The sequence below is a fragment of the Coregonus lavaretus genome (genome assembly GCF_964263955.1).
Source record: "Coregonus lavaretus genome assembly, chromosome: 4".
Classification (NCBI taxonomy): domain Eukaryota; kingdom Metazoa; phylum Chordata; class Actinopteri; order Salmoniformes; family Salmonidae; genus Coregonus; species Coregonus lavaretus.
The window spans coordinates 16,517,841-16,540,012 of NC_139991.1; positions in this window are offsets into that span (position 1 = coordinate 16,517,841).

Here is a 22,172-nt window from a genome sequence, read left to right on the forward strand (position 1 = left end):
CTACAGGATGCACATTTCTGTTTGAAAAAGCTAGCATTTGCTTTCCTAACTGATTGTGTATATTGGTTCCTGACTTCCCTGAAAAGTTGCATATCGCGGGGGCTGTTTGATGCTAATGCAGTATGCCTGTGCTGCCATCCTGTTAGAAGGTAACAGATTATATTATTATAGTGGTTAAGAGTGACTTTCATTGTGTTCCATGGTGTTTAGCCCCCTAGTGGAGCTTTCTGGTACTTATAATAATGTACAAAAACCGGAAGTAAAGTAGTCATTCTGCACGCAGACAAGCAGCTAGAAACAACGCTACTGTACAGTTTTTTCTGTGCAACTATTTCTTGTTACGCTTCAGCCTCTGAAAATATTTATTTGTAAGTTCAATTCAAGCATATTGCTAGTGATGATAATATTGTTAATGATAGAATTGTTTACTTATCAATGTTAGTTGGTTACATTTACTCACGCAAATTGCATTGACTTTCATGGATGCCGTCAGCTGTATTAGTTTGCTCGTGCGTCATGTAAAAGAAGTGTAAAACATACTATAGTTTGTTACTGTTTCTAGCGTAATATGCTTTGTTATTGTACAGAGGTGTTTGCACATTATTAGAGTAATGAAAGGAGTTGGCTAGTTGTTACTCATAGAGTAATTATCTATTTGGTTTGTCGTCATGTCAGATACATGGTAACTTGGCACTTGCTTTGTATTTATGCAAATTCAACTTGAAATGGATAATGTAAAGCTACAGTATGTCAATGTGAATTAAATACTAAAGTATATTATTTTCTGTATTTGCAGTTTCACAACATAAACGTTTTCCATACATTCGTTCAAGAAAAGTCACACCTTGGAAATTTTACTGAAGACTCAGTTGTTAGCTATCTGTCTAGTTTTGCATGGGAACGCAATTCCAGGGCAGAATAACGCCAAAGGATGTTTTTGTGCTGGTCAAGGGCAGGCAAGTCTGGGGTGAACCAGGGGCTATATCTGTTCTTAGTTCTGAAATGTTTGAATGGGGCATGCTTATTTAAGATGGCGAGGAAAGCACTTTTGAAGAACATCCAGGCATCCTCTACTGACGGAATGAGGTCAATATCCATCCAGGATACCCGGGCCAGGTCAATTTGAAAAGCCTGCTCGCTGAAGTGTTTTAGGGAGCGTTTGACAGTGATGAGGGGTGGTCATTTGACCGCGGACCCATTACGGATGCAGGCAATGAGGCAGTGATCGCTGAGATCCTGGTTGAAGACAGCGGAGGTGTATTTAGAGGGTAAATTAGTCAGGATGATATCTATGAGGGTGCCCATGTTTACGGATTTAGGGTTGTACCTGGTAGGTTCCTTGATAATTTGTGGAGGTACACCTAAGCATTGGGTAACTATGAAAGAGATAGCATCACTGGAGGTACCGATTGAGCCTTGAGAAATTGTATAATAAGAACTAACCCAAACAGCAATAGGCTAGGCATATTGACATGGGAGAGAGGCATAACGCAATCACAGGTGTTATTCGAGAGGGCTAAGACAACAACTGGTAATGGCAACGAAAGTTTGGGCTGAGGCTAAACAGATAAACAAGATGGGGTACCGTGTAAAGGAACATTCCAGCAGGCATTAGCTGTGTAGCTGAGTGATCATAAGGTCCAGTGAACAGCACATAGTAAGTCCGGGAGCAGTTTGTAGGCTGTTACAGCACAGGTGAGCAGGAAGCACGTCTGTTGATTGCGCGTGCTAGCGGGCCGGGGCTAGCAGATGGATCTTCGTGGTCGTTGCAACCGGAAGCCTGTTGAAACCACATCAGACGATTATGTCGGCAGACCAGTCGTGATGGATCGGCGGAGCTCCGTGTCGACACTAGGAGGTCCTGTTCTGTTGACAGAGAGGTAGATAGCTGGGAGATGGGCCTGGCTCGAGGCTATCTCAATGCTAACTGGTACTTCGGGACAGTGGTGATTAGCCAACAACAACCATTCGGTTGCAGCTAGCTAGTTGCGATGGTCTGGTGTTAAGGTCCAGTGATTCAGTGATTCCGACAGAAAATCCGATATGCTCTCGGTCGATAGCACGCTTTGCAGACTGGCCGATAATTGTCCATGCTAGAGCTGGCTGGTAGGTAGTGCAGGCCACGGACAGTGGTGAAGAACGCTAACGGTGGCTAATAGCAAGTAGCTAGTTAGCTGGCTAGCTGGCTAGTTTCAGCCGTAGGTTCTTGATAAAAATTAAGAAATAATAGAATCCTTTCCACATTGGGTGAGGCGAGTTGCAGGAAAATATATTTAGTTAAAGGATGGAAAGTGAGATAAAGAAATACAGATGAAAAAAGACAAAAAACTAAAAAAAAACAGGCTATTTACACGAGCACACAACAGAATACACGACTGCACTACTACACCATCTTGGTTCTCGAGGGCGAGGCTTTTTCAATTTGAACTTTCACTCTTTCTCAGATAAATGTACAACTTAACACTTCTGATAGAGTATAACTTTAATTATGGATTCAATGGCCTTCCATTTCATTTTAAATCCATCTAATTCATATTTGATCAACTTTGAGGTTACAATTGACCAGACCAACCGATCTGACCAAAAGACAAAGCAAAACAGTGACTGGAAACTCTTGACTGTGTCGTGGCGTGACTTTCATTATTGTGATGACTATTATTTATCGAATTATTACCTACTATGTTTAATTGTTACTAGATTCAATTAATCATGTAACAATTACCTCATTCGGAATTTGGGGCACCACGGGAAAAGTTGTTTAACGAGTTACCATTTCCCGAATTAACTCTAATGATATCTAGATATCTCTTATCATTTAATAGTCATTTATTAATCATTTACCTCATATCAGTCTCATTCTGAAAGTCGTAGGCTCTTTAAGTCTGCACGAACCCAGGTCTTACTGATCATTCCGTACCACACAAATGTATGTAATTATTTATTTACTAACTAATTCAAAATTATAACACAAGATACAAACACGTACACGGTATAGGTAGGGATTAGAAACTTACTACAATGAAAATGAGTCCCTAGCGGACTAAGACAATATGACACTTGTTACAAAAGATGGCGAGTTAAAGAGAGAGAGAGAGAGAGAGAGAGAGAGAGAGAGAGAGAACACTTGGATACGCATGGACCTATGCTCACAGTAATCCAAATACTTTGCCCCGAACTGCCGCCCGCTTGGGAAGAAAAGCAATGTATTTACGTGTTGGAGGTCTTCGTCGAGTATCTCTGTTGGACCCAGGCCTTCGTGGGAAGGGGTCGATTGGGCCTTCTCTTTCGGATGGCCTTTTAGATGTAAGGCTCAGATTGTCCACAAGAGGTCACAATGTCCTTCTTCTTAGTTGTCTGTTTACTTTCACTCGTTCTGGAAGTGGTCTATTGAGGACGGCTAATCAGCTGTGTCGATGATCCCCTGTGGGATGATGAGAGCAGTGTAGTAGACAATGGCTTGAAGAGATTAACGGGCATGGCTAGTTACGAGGCAAAATTATTATCATCACTATGATTTTGTTAGAAAGCTAAAATCACATTCCTATCTTCACGAAAACATTGTCTTCCTCCTTGATATTTTCTACACAAGGTAAAGGATGTAAACATGATATACACAGTGTAAAAGCTCTTCAAGTCACAATGTTTTCGTTATAACGCCTTTATTTGATTTTTAATGACATCCCAAAATATACATTCATTTTTCCATATTCCATTTCTCATCATTCCCAACGTTTGGATGTTGAAATATATTGTCCCAATGTTCATTGTTGGATGTTGAAGTTTTTGGGCGGCAAAAAGTATCTGAAACAAAGGCATTCCTTTCACCAAACTAGAATGCCAGAGATAGATTATCCTCCTCTCTAATTTATGGCAGTATTAAGGTGTCAAGACCGGCACAGTCCCCCTGTGGGTAAGAGGGTCTGGTTGTTGTTGGCCATTTGCCAAGCTGATGTGAGGCCTTTGATCCTCACCCAGGGAGAGTCATAACAACTGTAATAATGTTTCACCAAATGTTGAAAACTGGTTGAACTGCACTTAATAATGAATAAAGTTCTTGAGCTTGGTTGAAGGTGCATATCTAAAGTGCATTGTCAACGCTCCCCCGGAAGACACTCCTGATGCCATGGGCCCAAGGACTAGAGGTTGGGTTCCATAAGCTGGACTGCAGACTCAAGAATGAACTCTCTTGTGGTGCGGGCCGTTTCTTCCTGTATTGAGCACTGCCTGTTCATATACAGTTATGTACAGCTTCTGTCCAGGGGGGATTTGTAGGTTCAGACATAATTTATGTGCTCTCTGTCACCTACGGCCACATGGCAAAAGGCTCAACAAAACACAAAAGACAATGCCCAAGGACCAGCTAGCCCTTCCCCCTCTTGACGGGCCAAAATGTAGCTCTCTCACTCTACATTACACAAATGTGTGTTAGAAGAACACTATTGCGTATCTATCTAAAACTTGTCCTCTGGGGATAACTTTGATGCCATGTATGTACAGTGCCTTGCAAAAGTATTCATCCCCCTTGGCGTTTTTCCTATTTTGTTGCATTACAACCTGTAATTTAAATTGATTTTTATTTGGATTTCATGTAATGGACATACACAAAATTGTCAAAATTGGTGAAGTGAAATGAAAAAAAGTACTTGTTTCAAAAAATTCTACAAAATAAATAACGGAAAAGTGGTGCGTGCATATGTATTCAACCCCTTTGCTATGAAGACCCTAAATAGATCTGGTGCAACAAATTACCTTCGGAAGTCACATAATTAGTTAAATAAAGTCCACCTGTGTGCAATCTAAGTGTCACATGATCTCAGTATATACACACCTGTTCTGAAAGGCCCAAAAGTCTGCAACAACACTAAGCAAGGGGCACCACCAAGCAAGTGGCATCATGAAGACCAAGGAGCTCTCCAAACAGGTCAGGGTCAAAGTTGTGGAGAAGTACAGATCAGGGTTGGGTTATAAAAAAATATCAGAAACGAACATCCCACGGAGCACCATTAAATCCATTATTTAAACAAATTGAAAGAATATGGCACCACAACAAACCTGCCTAAAGAGAGGGCCGCCCACCAAAACTCACGGACCAGGCAAGGAGGGCATTAATGAGAGAGGCAACAAAGAGACCAAAGATAACCCTGAAGGAGCTACAAAGCTCCACAGCGGAGATTGGAGTATCTGTCCATAGGACCTCTTTAAGCCATTCACTCCACAGAGCTGGGCTTTACGGAAGAGAGGGCAGAAAAAAGCCATTGCTTAAAGAAAAAAATAAGCAAACACTTTTGGTGTTCGCCAAAAGGCATGTGGGAGACTCCCCAAACATATGGAAGAGGTACTCTGGTCAGATGAGACTAAAATTGAGCTTTTTGGCCATCAAGGAAAACGCTATGTCTAGGGCAACCCAAACCCTCTCATCACCCCGAGAACACCATCCCCACAGTGAAGCATGGTGGTGGCAGCATCATGCTGTGGGGATGTTTTTTATCGGCAGGGACTGGGAAACTGGTCAGAATTGAAGGAATGATGGATGGCGGTAAATAAAGGGGAATTCCTGAGGGAAACCTGTTTCAGTCTTCCAGGGATTTGAGACTGGGACGGAGGTTCACCTTCCAGCAGGACAATGACCCTAAGCATACTGCTAGAGCAACACTCGAGTGGTTTAAGGGGAAACATTTAAATGTCTTGGAATGGCCTAGTCAAAGCCCAGACCTCAATCCAACTGAGAATCTGTGGTATAACTTAAAGATTGCTGTACACCAGCGGAACCCATCCAACTTGAAGGAGCTGGAGCAGTTTTGCCGTGAAGAATGGGCAGAAATCCCAGTGGCTAGATGTGCCAAGCTTATAGAGACATACCACAAGAGACTTGCAGCTGTAATTGCTGCAAAATGTGGACTCTAAAGTATTGACCGTAGAGGGGTGATTAGTTACAGTGGGGGAAAAAAGTATTTAGTCAGCCACCAATTGTGCAAGTTCTCCCACTTAAAAAGATGAGAGAGGCCTGTAATTTTCATCATAGGTACACGTCAACTATGACAGACAAATTGAGGAAAAAAAATCCAGAAAATCACATTGTAGGACTTTTTATGAATTTATTTGGTCACCTACAAACAAGCAAGATTTCTGGCTCTCACAGACCTGTAACTTCTTCTTTAAGAGGCTCCTCTGTCCTCCACTCGTTACCTGTATTAATGGCACCTGTTTGAACTTGTTATCAGTATAAAAGACACCTGTCTACAACCTCAAACAGTCACACTCCAAACTCCACTATGGCCAAGACCAAAGAGCTGTCAAAGGACACCAGAAACAAAATTGTAGACCTGCACCAGGCTGGGAAGACTGAATATGCAATAGGTAAGCAGCTTGGTTTGAAGAAATCAACTGTGGGAGCAATTATTAGGAAATGGAAGTTGATAATCTCCCTCGATCTGGGGCTCCACGCAAGATCTCACCCCGTGGGGTCAAAATGATCACAAGAACGGTGAGCAAAAATCCCAGAACCACACGGGGGGACCTAGTGAATGACCTGCAGAGAGCTGGGACCAAAGTAACAAAGCCTACCATCAGTAACACACTACGCCGCCAGGGACTCAAATCCTGCAGTGCCAGATGTGTCCCCCTGCTTAAGCCAGTAACTGTCCAGGCCCATCTGAAGTTTGCTAGAGTGCATTTGGATGATCCAGAAGAGGATTTGGAGAATGTCATATGGTCAGATGAAACCAAAATAGAACTTTTTGGTAAAAACTCAACTCGTCGTGTTTGGAGGACAAAAAATGCTGAGTTGCATCCAAAGAACACCATACCTACTGTGAAGCATGGGGGTGGAAACATCATGCTTTGGGGCTGTTTTTCTGCAAAGGGACCAGGACGACTGATCCGTGTAAAGGAAAGAATGAATGGGGCCATGTATCGTGAGATTTTGAGTGAAAACCTCTTTCCATCAGCAAGGGCATTGAAGATGAAATGTGGCTGGGTCTTTCAGTATGACAATGATCCCAAACACACCGCCCGGGCAACGAAGGAGTGGCTTCGTAAGAAGCATTTCAAGGTCCTGGAGTGGCCTAGCCAGTCTCCAGATCTCAACCCCATAGAAAATCTTTGGAGGGAGTTGAAAGTCCGTGTTGCCCAGCGACAGCCCCAAAACATCACTGCTCTAGAGGAGATCTGCATGGAGGAATGGGCCAAAATACCAGCAACAGTGTGTGAAAACCTTGTGAAGACTTACAGAAAACCTTTGACCTGTGTCATTGCCAACAAAGGGTATATAACAAAGTATTGAGAAACTTTTGTTATTGACCAAATACTTATTTTCCACCATAATTTGCAAATAAATTCATTAAAAATCCTACAATGTGATTTTCTGGATTTTTTTTCCTCATTTTGTCTGTCATAGTTGACGTGTACCTATGATGAAAATTACAGGCCTCTCTCATCTTTTTAAGTGGGAGAACTTGTACAATTGGTGGCTGACTAAATACTTTTTTTCCCCACTGTATGCACGCTCAATTTTTCTGTTTTTTTGTCTTATTTCTTGTTTGTTTCACCCCAAAAATATTTTGCATCTTCAAAGTTGTAGGCATGTTGTGTAAATCAAATTATACAAATCCCCCCAAAATCCATTTTAATTCCAGGTTGTAAGGCAACAAAATCGGAAAAATGCCAAGGGGAGTGAATACTTTCGCTAGCCACTGTATACGGTTGTATGATCTCTGTGCTTACTTGTAGTTGTTCAGAGTGACAACACTGTATTCAATTGTCCTCTCAGGAATGCTGTTTTAACTCTATTGCTCCCAGCCCACCCCCTCAGGTCATCACACGTAGATGTGACACCCTTCCTATAGGATGTTCGCTGGTTCGATCTGATTGGACATCTTGTTTTTATTACCTTTGGTTTGGTCTGTGGATTAGTCAACAATTGATTTGGAATACAAAAAAGTCAGATCTGGTATACATGGAATGAAGGTCTATTGTTCTGCCTCTTATCCTGTATCCTGCCCATGGAAAAAGGTTGTATGGAAATGTTTATTTTGTTGCCCATTGCCTGAGTAGGTCTGTTTAGTTTGATATAATTAAAAGTGCCTTAATAATAACTAAATAAAAATACATAATCATAATGTGTACCAGAAAGTAATATGCTATTCATTTATCTAAATGTGTATAATACGATCTGTGTGCTTTATTGATGTCTGATCTGAGTTCGATTAGTTATACCTAGGAATTCCTATAGGGGTGCACAGAGCTTCCCAGCTCACTCATTACAAGTAACTTGAAGCTGAAGCTACATCTCCGTGTGATTTATTTATATATTTCCCTCTTTCAGGTGTATAACATTTTGGAGGCTGACCACGCCCCCTCCTCAAAACACAGTGCAAATGCAGGCACATGCCACAGTATGGCACAAAGAGTTGAATATATCCCGTCAAATAGGTGAACCAGGCCAAAAAAGATAGACTCACGTTCTCCAGCCTAGCTCACCAAACTGAAAACGGACTGAATAAAGAGATAGAAATAGTGGATGCAGTGGTAAGAGATATAGCACCAGGGCTGCAAATGAGGAGCTATCTGGAAGGGAAGTCAAAGCTGACTCTACCTACTGAGGAGAATACTGCGGTCTCAATACCAAGAGAAGGGTGAAACAGAACTGTATAGCCAACTCACATTAGAAGTACAGAGCAGCAAAGACACCCCACAAGATCTGAGATTGAAAATCCTGTTTCCCTCACAGGAAGCAGAGTCTGTTCATGCATACTGTCCTGAATGGTCTACAAAATGACAACATGCAGAACGTACATGCAGCCATATCTCCTAGACACAAAAACGACATATGAGCTGCTTCTAGAGAAACTGAACACTGCATGTGCTAACAAGACAGAGAAACAGAACAAAAGGAAAATGGCTTTGCCACAGCGGCCCGCCACTGTCCAATCAGCTCAGACTGATGAGGATCCTGTTGAAAAGAAATGCCCGTCCCAACAGAACACACCAAAACTTCCCCCTGACCTGGTATCAGAGCTAAAAGAACTGAGGTCTGATATGATGGTGTTAAAGAACTTGAGTGCTGAAGTCTCACAAATCAGAGAATCCATTCAACAACCTGTGTTTATACAGCAGCAATATCCCCCACCACCAAGCAGAGAGCAGGATGACATGACAACGCATTATCAAACACAAGGCCCACCGCAGCAGCACTGGCTAGCTCGTGGCCTAGGATGGATGAGAGAAACTGTCCAGTTCCATCAACAGCGATATGAACCAAAGGTGAGAGAAGAAGCCAAATTACAGCCGAGATACGAACCACCGTTGAGTACGAGTACCTGGTGAATACTACAAAAGAGAAGATCAACATACCAAAACACACCTCAGTTCAGGTCCAATGTCGAGTGCAGACAAAGCCTGTTAAAGAGGACACCACACTGACCTTTGAGACATATGTAAACCCTAAGTAAAGCTGAGAAAAAATGCCTCTCCACATCATTGATGTTCAGAACTTGTCCTCTGGGGATAACTTTGTTAACAGGGCGAACTGTAATTAGCACTGTGCAGGAAATAAAGTCAGTCTATCCCGCCACCATGCTGGAGAATTGTCATCAACCCCCCCTGTTGCTGTCAACAGAGTTCAGACACAGAGTGAAAATCCTGAAGACTAATGGGATCCTCCTGTTAATCTGAGCCACCTCAACACACAGCAGCAACAAATCATTCACCAAATGTTGAGAGAGGAATCAAGCTCATTTCCAAATCAGACAGTGACATTGGCTGCATTGAGAATCTGAATCTAAGCATTTCATTGAAAGACAGTGATCCTGTTGCACAAACCTACCTGTCTGTGCCGAAGCCATTATACAAAGAGATGAAAGACTACTTGCATGACCTGATAGCACAGGGCTGGGTGGAGAAGTCCAACTCTCCTTACTCCTCCCCAGTCCTATGTGTAAGGAAAAAGGACGGCAGCTTACGACTGTGCATAGACTACAGGGAGCTGAACAGGAAGACTCACCCTAACCACCAGCCAATACCCAGAGCACAGGATATCATGGACAGCCTTGGAGGAAATTCCTGGTTTAAACTCTTGGATCAAGGAAAAACATATCACCAGGGGTTCATGGCAAAGGAAAGGAAGCCCATGACAGCATTTGTGACCCCCTGGGGCCTGTATGAGTGGGTTCGGATTCCGTTTGGACTCATGAATGCACCAGCAGCCTTCCAGCGCTGTATGGAGGAATGTTTGGATGTCTTGAGAGATGAGATCTGTGTCCCGTATCTGGACGATACCCTTGTCTTCAGCAAGACCTTTGAGAACCATGTCAACGATTTTAGAAAAGTACTACAGTCTAAGAGACTATGGGATAAAGCTGAAGCCCAGCAAGTGTGAGATATCCAAAGCGGAGGTTTGCTATTTAGGGAGAATAGTGTCTGCCGAGGGAAGCAAAATCGATCCAGCTGATACTGCAGCAGTCAGAGCTCTGAAGGACAAAATACCAAGTACAGTAGGAGAGCTCAGAGGAATCATAGGGTTGCTGAGCTACAATAGGCAATACATCAAAGACTTCTCATGCATTGCTAGCCCGCTCTACGACCTGCTCACAGGGTCTCCTGAAGAAGTTAAAGGAACACACAGCAAAACAAAGAAAAGAAATGGCAGACAAAGGGGAAAACAAGAGGAGTGGCCTCTCACAAATCAAACACGTGAACTGATAAGCATCAACAGATAATAGAGTGGTTGATAGACTGTTTAGTACAGCCTCCTGTACTCGGTTTCCCAAGACTTCTCAGAGCCATTTATCCTTCACAGAGACACATCAAACAAAGGTTTAGGAGCTGTGTTGTATCAGAAACAAAACGGAAAACTGTGTGTGATAGCCTATCAGATATCGTCCTGTCAAAGAGAACATTGACGCTGCCAGTTTGTCCAGAATAACGATAGACATGGAAACACTGATGAGAGAATGTTCAGAGGAGTTGACATCGGACTCATTTTTTCAAATCAAATCAAATCAAATCAAATTTTATTGGTCACATGCGCCGAATACAACAGGTGCAGACATTACAGTGAAATGCTTACTTACAGCCCTTAACCAACAGTGCATTTATTTTAAACAAAAAAAGTAGGAATAAAACAACAACAAAAAAAGTGTTGAGAAAAAAAGAGCAGAAGTAAAATAAAGTGACATAAAGTGTCAGTAGGGAGGCTATATATACAGTAAAATAAAGTGACAGTAGGGAGGCTATATATACAGGGGGGTACCGTTGCATAGTCAATGTGCGGGGGCACCGGCTAGTTGAGGTAGTTGAGGTAATATGTACATGTGGGTAGATATAAAGTGACTATGCATAAATACTTAACAGAGTAGCAGCAGCGTAAAAAGGATGGGGTGGGGGGGCAGTGCAAATAGTCCGGGTAGCCATGATTAGCTGTTCAGGAGTCTTATGGCTTGGGGGTAGAAGCTGTTGAGAAGTCTTTTGGACCTAGACTTGGCACTCCGGTACCGCTTGCCGTGCGGTAGCAGAGAGAACAGTCTATGACTAGGGTGGCTGGAGTCTTTGACAATTTTGAGGGCCTTCCTCTGACACCGCCTGGTATAGAGGTCCTGGATGGCAGGGAGCTTTGCCCCAGTGATGTACTGGGCCGTACGCACTACCCTCTGTAGTGCCTTGCGGTCAGAGGCCAAGCAGTTGCCATACCAGGCGGTGATGCAACCAGTCAGGATGCTCTCGATGGTGCAGCTGTAGAATTTTTTGAGGATCTGAGGACCCATGCCAAATCTTTTTAGTCTCCTGAGGGGGAATAGGCTTTGTCGTGCCCTCTTCACGACTGTCTTGGTGTGTTTGGACCATGATAGTTCGTTGGTGATGTGGACACCAAGGAACTTGAAGCTCTCAACCTGTTCCACTACAGCCCCGTCGATGAGAATGGGGGCGTGCTCAGTCCTCTTTTTTTTCCTGTAGTCCACAATCATCTCCTTTGTCTTGGTCACGTTGAGGGAGAGGTTGTTGTCCTGGCACCACACGGCCAGATCTCTGACCTCCTCCCTATAGGCTGTCTCATCGTTGTCGGTGATCAGGCCTACCACTGTTGTGTCGTCGGCAAACTTAATGATGGTGTTGGAGTCGTGCCTGGCCATGCAGTCATGGGTGAACAGAGAGTACAGGAGGGGACTGAGCACGCACCCCTGAGGGGCCCCCGTGTTGAGGATCAGTGTGGCAGATGTGTTGTTACCTACCCTTACCACCTGGGGGCGGCCCGTCAGGAAGTCCAGGATCCAGTTGCAGAGGGAGGTGTTTAGTCCCAGGATCCTTAGCTTAGTGATGAGCTTAGAGGGCACTATGGTGTTGAATGCTGAGCTGTAGTCAATGAATAGCATTCTCACGTAGGTGTTCCTCTTGTCCAGGTGGGAAAGGGCAGTGTGGAGTGCGATAGAGATTGCATCATCTGTGGATCTGTTGGGGCGGTATGCAAATTGGAGTGGGTCTAGGGTTTCTGGGATTATGCTGTTGATGTGAGCCATGACCAGTCTTTCAAAGCACTTCATGGCTACAGACGTCAGTGCTATGGGTCGGTAGTCATTTAGGCAGGTTATCTTAGAGTTCTTGGGCACGGGGACTATGGTGGTCTGCTTGAAACATGTTGGTATTACAGACTCAGTCAGGGACATGTTGAAAATGTCAGTGAAGACACTTGCCAGTTGGTCAGCACATGCTCGGAGTACACGTCCTGGTAATCCGTCTGGCCCTGCGGCCTTGTGAATGTTGACCTGCTTAAAAGTCTTACTCACATCGGCTACGGAGAGCGTGATCACATAGTCGTCCGGAACAGCTGGTGCTCTCGTGCATGCTTCAGTGTTGCTTGCCTCGAAGCGAGCATAGAAGTGGTTTAGCTCGTCTGGTAGGCTTGTGTCACTGGGCAGCTCGCGGCTGTGCTTCCCTTTGTAGTCTGTAATAGTTTTCAAGCCCTGCCACATCCGACGAGCGTCAGAGCCAGTGTAGTATGATTCAATCTTAGACCTGTATTGACTCTTTGCCTGTTTGATGGTTCGTCGGAGGTCATAGCGGGATTTCTTATAAGCGTCCGGGTTAGAGTCCCGTTCCTTGAAAGCGGCAGCTCTACCCTTTAGCTCAGTGCGGATGTTTCCTGTAATCCATGGCTTCTGGTTGGGGTATGTACGTACGGTCACTGTGGGGACGACATCATCGATGCACTTATTGATGAAGCCAGTGACTGATGTGGTGTACTCCTCAATGCTGTCTGAAGAATCCCGGAACATGTTCCAGTCTGTGCTAGCAAAACAGTCCTGTAGCTTAGCATCTGCGTCATCTGACCACTTTTTTATTAACTGAATCACTGGTGCTTCCTGCTTCAGTTTTTGCTTATAAGCAGGAATCAGGAGGATAGAGTTATGGTCAGATTTGCCAAATGGAGGGCGAGGGAGAGCTTTGTATGCGTCTCTGTGTGTGGAGTAAAGGTGGTCTAGAGTTTTTTCCCCTCTGGTTGCACATTTAACATGCTGGTAGAAATTAGGTAGAACGGATTTAAGTTTCCCTGCATTAAAGTCCCCGGCTACTAGGAGCGCTGCATCTGGATGAGCGTTTTCCTGTTGATTAATGGCCTTGTACAACTCATTCAGTGCAATCTTAATGCCAGCATTGGTTTGTGGTGGTAAATAGACAGCTATGAAAAATATAGATGAAAACTCTCTTGGTAAATAGTGTGGTCTACAGCTTATCATAAGATACTCTACCTCAGGCGAGCAAAACCTTGAGACTTCCTTAGTATTTGATTTTGTGCACCAGCTGTTGTTTACAAATATACACAGACCGCCGCCCCTTGTCTTACCAGAGTCAGACGTTCTGTCCTGCCGATGTAGCGTATAGCCTGCTAGCTGAATGTTGTCATTGTTGTCGTTCAGCCACGACTCCGTGAAACATAAGATATTACAGTTTTTAATGTCCCGTTGGTAGGATAACCGTAATCTTAAATTGTCAATTTTATTCTCAAAAGATTGAACGTTGGCTAATAGGATTGATGGGAGAGGCAGTTTACTCGCTCGCTGTCGGATCCTTACAAGGCACCCGGATCTGCGTCCACGATATCTCCGTCTCTTCCTCACGCGAATGACGGGGATCTGGGCCTTGTTGGGTGTCTGTAGAATATCCTTCGCGAACGCCTCGTTGAAGAAAAAGTATTCGTCCAATGCGAGGTGAGTAATCGCTGTCCTGATATCCAGAAGCTCTCTTTGGTTATAAGAGACGATGGCAGAAACATTATGTACAAAATAAATTACAAATAACGCGGAAAAACACACATAATAGTACAATTGGTTAGAGGGCTGTAAAACGGCAGCCATCTTCTTCCGGCGCTGTCTCTACTATATCTCTACATTTGGAGCAACTGCATAGGCCGTCGACGCACAACAAGACTCAAACATATCCTGGTCAATGGCAGTCTCTGCTACTGTGCCTTGCAAAAGTATTCAACCCCCTTTCCTATTTTGTTGCATTACAACTTGTAATTTAAATGGATTTTTATTTGGATTTCATGTAATGGACATACACAAAATTGGCAAAATTGGTGAAGTGAAATGAAAAAATTCCAAAAAATAAAGAACGGAAAAGTGGTGAATGCATACATGTTGTCATGGGCCTCTCACTCCACCGGGTTACCACCTTAATTTTCTTCCACTCTGCTCACCACTCTCTCTACTCAGCCTAACTAGCTCCACCTGTCCCTGCTCTGCTCTGCTCTAATTACTCTGCCAGCTGCGCTGCATTACCCACTACCTCTCCCAGTATTTAAGGCCCTGTCTTTCAGCTCTCCGGTGTCAGATCGTCTGCAAAGCTCACACCCGGAACCTGTTTGCTCGCGCTTCTGGCTCACCCTGGTTTTGTGACCCCGGACCTGCCTGTTTTTTTGGATACTCTTCTGCCTCAGGAGATCCAGACCTGCTTCTGCCATTACGACTCCTGACTACTCTTCAATCCCGGTAACTCTGACCAGCCTTCTGCCTTGCTACTACGTATTTTGGATTTCCCTTGAACTGTACTGCTGCCTGGTTTCATTCCGCCCTGTTGTGTCTGTGTCTCCCCCCCCCAGGACTTCTGGACCACCCACCACCGGCTTCATAGGACGCATCGCTGCCACTGGGGGGGGCACAGACCCAGCGCATTGGACGGGATCCCTGTTACCCCTGGAGCCTTCATTCACTCCCTACTTCCCTTTTCCCTTAAGTTTAATAAACTTTCTGGTGTGACGCAATTGTGGTCCTCTGGTCGTCTGTCTGAACCGTGACAGTACGATCTGACCATTATGGACTCAGCGCACACTTTCCCCGACATGGAAACCGATGAGCATGAGCAGCAGTTCCAGCAGCAGCAACAACAACTCGCCATGATCATTCAACTCCTCACCAACCTTACCCCAGCCAGTCTGCCCACCAGCCCAGCCCCCGAGTTACCTGCCCCGGTCATTGCAGCCGCTGCTCCGGAACCCAAGATTGGAAACCCCGAGCGGTTCAACGGCGATTCAACCCAGGTCCGGCCATTCCTGACTAGCTGCCGACTTCAGTTCTCCTTGCAGCCAAGGACCTTCGCCACGGAGGGGGCTAAAGTTGGGTATGCCATCACTCACCTGACGGGCCGAGCTCGACTCTGGGGAACAGCAGAGTTCGAACGTCAAACCCCCGCATGTGCAACCTTCGACCTGTTTGCTGAGGAGATGCTGAAGGTGTTTGACCTGGATTCACCCACCGCAGAGGCGTCTCGTGAACTGTTCAGTATTCGACAAGGCAGACGTACAGTCGCAGACCATTCCATCGACTTCCGAACCCTGGCTAGACGAAGTTCTTGGAACACACCATCGTTGGTGGACGCGTTCTTCCATAGTTTGGCTGACTATATCAAGGACGAGTTGGTCTCCCATGAACTGCCTTCCACTCTTGATGAAGCCATCGCACTGACTGTCAGGATCGACAGAAGGATACAGACCCGTCGTCGTGAGAGGGGGCGCCAAGGTCCACCTACTACCGGCATTCGGAGAGATCCGACTGGGCTCCTGTCATCTACTGCCACTCACCCAGGTCAGCTTGATCAGTCTGAGCCTATGGAGATTGGGCGAGCCTCCCTCACTCCTGCAGAGCGCCAGCGCCGCTTCACCTCAAACCTCTGCCTCTATTGTGGAGGTGAGGGACATCGTGTGGTAACCTGCCCTTTAAAGGGCCGAAGCTCACCGGGCATAGGGGGAGTCCGGTTGAGTTCAATGACCATCCAGTCCTCCGACCGCAAACCCCTGCTGCAAGTTCACCTCCGCCTCTCTGACTCAACTCACACCCTGGCTGCTCTGGTGGATTCTGGCGCCGAAGCCAACATAATGGACATCAAGCTGGCACGCCAACTGGGACTGGAGAACCTCCGTTTGACACCTCCTATTCCTGCCCGGGCACTGGACGGACACTTACTCGGATCGGTCACTCATGTCACGGCCCCGGTCTCGATGGGTCTGTCCGGAAACCATCAAGAAACTATCCAGTTTCACCTGCTCCCCTCTCCAGGCCAACCCCTCATCCTGGGTTACCCATGGCTCCGCCGGCACAACCCTCAGCTCGACTGGGTGACCGGGGTGATCAGGGAGTGGGGAGAGGACTGCCACCGAACCTGCCTGCTTGCTGCCGCACTACCCCCTCGGCCAGTACCTACTAACTCCGCTCCTGACCTCTCCAATGTCCCAGAATGCTACCATGGTCTCAGAGAGGTGTTTAACAAAGCAAGAGCCACATCTCTGCCCCCTCACCGACCGTACGACTGTGCCATCGACCTCCTCCCTGGAACAGCTCCTCCAAAGGGTCGTCTTTATTCGTTGTCTGCTCCTGAAAGAAAGTCCATGGAGGACTACATCAATGGCTCTCTGTCCGCAGGATTAATCCGTTCATCTTCATCTCCTGCTGGTGCTGGCTTCTTCTTTGTGGGGAAGAAGGACGGATCTCTTCGCCCCTGCATCGACTACAGGGGACTCAACGACATCACAGTGAAAAACCGTTACCCTCTGCCTCTGCTCACCTCTGCTTTTGAGTTGCTCCAGGGAGCCACTGTTTTTACCAAGTTGGATCTCAGAAACGCTTACCACCTAGTGCGGATCCGGGAGGGAGATGAATGGAAAACCGCATTCAATACACCAACAGGCCACTACGAGTATCTGGTTATGCCTTTTGGCCTCACCAATGCTCCTGCTGTGTTCCAGGCTCTAGTGAATGATGTACTGCGGGACATGTTAAACAAGTTTGTCTTCGTTTACCTGGATGACATCTTAATCTACTCCAGAGACCTGTCTGAACACACCCGCCATGTCCAGCAAGTCCTTCATCGTCTTCTGGAGAATTCCCTCTACGCCAAGGCAGAGAAATGTGAGTTTCACGTCAAGACAGTGGCCTTCCTGGGGTACATAGTGGCAGAGGGAAGTATCCAAATGGATCCTGCCAAAGTATCAGCAGTCACTTCATGGCCTGTTCCGGAGAACAGAAAGAAGCTGCAACAGTTTCTGGGGTTTGCTAACTTCTATAGGAAGTTTATCCGGAACTACAGTACCGTTGCTGCCCCTCTCACTGCTCTAACCAGCACCAAGCAACCCTTCACCTGGACCCCAGCAGCCGACAAAGCCTTCAGTACCCTCAAGGTGAGGTTCACCTCCGCTCCCATCCTCCAGATGCCTGATGTGGACCGGCAATTCATTGTGGAGGTGGACGCCTCGGATGTGGGAGTTGGTGCTGTGATTTCTCAGTGGGCTGCGGAGGATAGGAAGCTCCATCCCTGTGCCTTTTTCTCACGTCGGTTGTCCCCCTCTGAGTGCAATTACGACATAGGGAACCGTGAGCTGCTGGCTGTGAAGCTTGCCTTGGAGGAGTGGCGTCACTGGCTGGAGGGGTCCACCATTCCATTTCTCGTTTGGACCGATCATAAGAACTTGGAGTACATCCGCACGGCCAAACGGTTGAACTCCAGGCAGTCCCGCTGGGCCCTGTTCTTCACCAGGTTTAATTTCACTCTGTCATACCGGCCTGGATCACGCAACACCAAGCCAGACGCCCTCTCCCGTCAATTCCAGAAGGATGACACCCCCTCCAAGGACCCTGTGTCGATTCTGCCAAGTCCCTGCATCGTTGCAGCTCTGACCTGGGCTGTTGAGGAACAGGTGCTGGAGGCTCTCCGTAACCAGCCAGGTCCCAGCACTTGCCCAGCTGACCGCCTTTTTGTCCCCGAAGACCTGAGGTCCCAGGTCGTTCAGTGGGGACATGACTCCCGCCTAGCTTGTCACCCTGGCTCCACCCGCACTTACAACCTGCTCGCCCAGAGGTTCTGGTGGCCCTCTCTGAGGAAGGATGTACGGGAATTCGTCCAAGCCTGCCCCATCTGCAACCAACACAAGTCGTCCTGCCAGCCCCCAGCCGGATTGCTGCAGCCCCTGCCTGTGCCCAGACGTCCCTGGTCTCACATCGCCCTTGACTTTGTCACGGGGCTGCCCCCTTCAAGTGGCATGACCGTCATTCTCACCATCGTTGACCGTTTCAGCAAGATGGCACACTTCATTCCCCTCCCCAAGCTCCCAACCGCCAAGGAGACCGCCCAGGTGGTCCTGGAACACGTCTTCCGGATCCACGGACTGCCAAAGGATGTAGTTTCTGACCGTGGTCCACAATTCTCCTCCGCTTTTTGGAAGGAGTTCTGTCACCTGCTGGGAGCCACAGTCAGTCTGACTTCCGGATTCCATCCCCAATCCAATGGGCAGTCAGAGCGGGCTAATCAGGAGCTCGAGAAGGCACTGCGATGCATGACTTCACGCAACCCCCACTCCTGGTCGCAGCAATTGACATGGGTGGAGTACGCACACAATTCTCTGACCTGCTCTGCCATCGGTATGTCCCCTTTCCAATGTGTTTATGGATACCAGCCTCCTCTATTTGCCAGCCAGGAAGAGGAGGTTACTTGCCCATCTGCACTTGCTTTTGCCCGTCGATGTCGCCGCACCTGGTCACAAGCCCGAGCCACACTCCTCAGATCCGTTGCCAGCTACACTACCGGGGCCAACCGTCGGAGAATTCCTGCTCCCACCTACCATGTTGGTCAAAGGGTGTGGTTGTCATCGAAGAACCTGCCACTCAGGGTGGAGTCGCAGAAGCTGGCACCTCGGTTCATTGGCCCATTCCCTATCATAAGAGTGATTAGCCCAACTGCTGTCCGGCTCCAACTGCCTAATTCCCTGAGGGTGCACCCCACTTTCCATGTGTCTAAGATTAAGCCCATCCATGAGAGTCCGCTGGTCCCTGCTGCGCCTGGTCCTCCTCCTCCACGGCTCGTCGATGGTGGTCTGGTTTACACCGTCCGCCGCCTGCTTCGGTCCAGACGGAGGGGTAGGGGTCTCCAGTACCTCATTGACTGGGAGGGCTATGGACCTGAGGAGAGGACCTGGGTGCCAGCTAGTCGGATTGTGGATAGGACTCTCATCACCGCTTTCCACCAACGGCATCCTGATCAACCTGCAATCCGTAGGGGCCGCCCCAGAGGGGTCCCTAACCGTCCGGCCCGCTCGGCTTCCTGTCCTGTGCCTGATCCTGTCTCGGGACCTGTCCCATCTCCCGACCACGGCCCTCCGGCTTCCTCCGAGGATGAGGACGTTCACTCGGACCGTTCGGAGGAGTTCTAGCCCTCCTCCGGCTCCCCTCCTCCCGCCCGGCGTGGTGTTGCTCTTGGGACTTCTGGGGCCGTCCCTTGGGGGGGGGGTTCTGTCATGGGCCTCTCACTCCACCGGGTTACCACCTTAATTTTCTTCCACTCTGCTCACCACTCTCTCTACTCAGCCTAACTAGCTCCACCTGTCCCTGCTCTGCTCTGCTCTAATTACTCTGCCAGCTGCGCTGCATTACCCACTACCTCTCCCAGTATTTAAGGCCCTGTCTTTCAGCTCTCCGGTGTCAGATCGTCTGCAAAGCTCACACCCGGAACCTGTTTGCTCGCGCTTCTGGCTCACCCTGGTTTTGTGACCCCGGACCTGCCTGTTTTTTTGGATACTCTTCTGCCTCAGGAGATCCAGACCTGCTTCTGCCATTACGACTCCTGACTACTCTTCAATCCCGGTAACTCTGACCAGCCTTCTGCCTTGCTACTACGTATTTTGGATTTCCCTTGAACTGTACTGCTGCCTGGTTTCATTCCGCCCTGTTGTGTCTGTGTCTCCCCCCCCCAGGACTTCTGGACCACCCACCACCGGCTTCATAGGACGCATCGCTGCCACTGGGGGGGGCACAGACCCAGCGCATTGGACGGGATCCCTGTTACCCCTGGAGCCTTCATTCACTCCCTACTTCCCTTTTCCCTTAAGTTTAATAAACTTTCTGGTGTGACGCAATTGTGGTCCTCTGGTCGTCTGTCTGAACCGTGACACATGTATGTATTCACCCCCTTTGCTATGAAGCTCCTAAATAAGATCTGGTGCAACCAATTACCTTCAGAAGTCACATAATTAGTTAAATAAAGTCCACCTGTGTGCAATCTAAGTGTCACATGATCTCAGTATATACACACCTGTTCTGAAAGGCCCCAGAGTCTGCAACACCACTAAGCAAGGGGCACCACCAAGCAAGTGGCACCATGAAGACCAAGGAGCTCTCCAAACAGGTCAGGGTCAAAGTTGTGGAGAAGGACAGATCAGGGTTGGGTTGTAAAAAAATACCAGAAACGAACATCCCACGGAGCACCATTAAACCATTATTTTAAAAAATTGAAAGAATATGGCACCACAACAAACCTGCCTAAAGAGAGGGCCGCCCACCAAAACTCACGGACCAGGCAAGGAGGGCATTAATCAGAGAGGCAACAAAGAGACCAAAGATAACCCTGAAGGAGCTACAAAGCTCCACAGCGGAGATTGGAGTACCTGTCCATAGGACCTCTTTAAGCCATACACTCCACAGAGCTGGGCTTTACGGAAGAGAGGGCAGAAAAAAGCCATTGCTTAAAGAAAAAAAATAAGCAAACACGTTTGGTGTTCGCCAAAAGGCATGTGGGAGATTCCCCAAACATATGGAAGAGGTACTCTGGTCAGATGAGACTAAAATTTAGCTTTATGGCCATCAAGGAAAACACTATGTCTAGGGCAACCCAACACCTCTCATCACCCCGAGAACACCATCCCCACAGTGAAGCATGGTGGTGGCAGCATCATGCTGTGGGGATGTTTTTCATCGGCAGGGACTGGGAAACTGGTCAGAATTGAAGGAATGATGGATGGCGGTAAATAAAGGGGAATTCCTGAGGGAAACCTGTTTCAGTCTTCCAGAGATTTGAGACTGGGACGGAGGTTCACCTTCCAGCAGGACAATGACCCTAAACATACTGCTAAAGCAACACTCAAATGGTTTAAGGGGAAACATTTACTTTTGCAAGCCACTGTATGTATACAGCAACAACAGAAACCAGATCCATCATGCCTTTCTCAAAGGCAGAGATATGACAGGCACAGAGAGAAGATGAGAGCATCGGACCAGTGATGGAACACAAACTGTCAAGTTCAAAATCAACAGGGCAAGAATTGAAAACATATAACATGAAAAGCAGATGTCTTCTTCGACAGTGGGACAAGCTCGACTTGGATGAGGATGGTATCCTCCATCTCAAGACAGTAGTCAGAACGTAACTAGTGTTGCCAGAGAAATACAAGCCTACAGTCTTGAAGGAACTACATGACGAAATGGGCCATCAAGGTGTAGATCTCACAACATCGCTGATACGAGACAGGTTCTTCTGGCCGTACATGCAAAGAAAGATAGAGCATCATGTCATGAGAAGCTGCACTTGCCTGCAACAGAAAAAACCTTGCCGTGAAACGAGAGCACCACTGACCAACATAGTGACAACTCAGCCATTTGAACTTGTATCCATAGACTTCCTACACTTAGACAAATGCAAGGGCGGTTATGAGTATATACTAGTGATAGTCGACCATTTCATGCGCTTTGCCCAGGCGTAAGCTACAACCTCAAAATCAGGCAAAACAGTGGCAGACCGGATCTTCAATGCCTACTCTCTGATGTTCAGATTTCCTACAAGAATACATCACGACCAAGGAGGAGAATTTGAAAACCAGCTTTTCAAGGAATTGCAGAAGTACTGCGGCTTCGCAGGGTCAAGGA